The sequence below is a fragment of the Sinocyclocheilus grahami genome, unplaced genomic scaffold (genome assembly GCF_001515645.1).
Source record: "Sinocyclocheilus grahami isolate Dianchi unplaced genomic scaffold, SAMN03320097.WGS_v1.1 scaffold17.1, whole genome shotgun sequence".
NCBI classification, from domain to species: Eukaryota; Metazoa; Chordata; class Actinopteri; order Cypriniformes; family Cyprinidae; genus Sinocyclocheilus; species Sinocyclocheilus grahami.
In genome coordinates, this window is record NW_015505196.1 from 2795362 (window position 1) to 2795882 (window position 521).

A 521-nucleotide genomic window follows, 5' to 3' on the forward strand; every position below is an offset into this window, starting at 1 on the left:
GTTTTCATTTAAAGGATTTGCCACTGATGATTCAAATGCGAGTTTTGTAGTTTGTCATTTCTCCGATCACAAATGCAGACATGGTTTTATGTTTGCGCGGCGCAATGCAACGCAACGCGTAAAACGACAATATAAGTCATTATAATCAGTAATTATGTCCCCACTGGATGCAACAAATGCCTCGTTTGTAATGAGTTTTCATGTTTTTGTGTCGTGGCTCCGGCCAGACAAGGCATCAACACAGTATGGTAAGGGGCGTAACATTTCCGTCTCACGCTTGAGGTATTCGGCCAGTCACAACGCACTGGATAGCTGGCCAATCAGAGCACACCTCGCTTTTTCAGACCGATGAGCTTTGTAAAAATCGCCGCGTTTCAGAAGGCGGGGCATAGAGGAGAAACAATAATGTACAGTATGTGGAAAATAATGTTTTTTTTACTTTAAACCGCATAAACACATTTCATTACACCAAATACACAAAATAATGTTCTTTTTAGCAACATCATATGACCGCTTTAAAA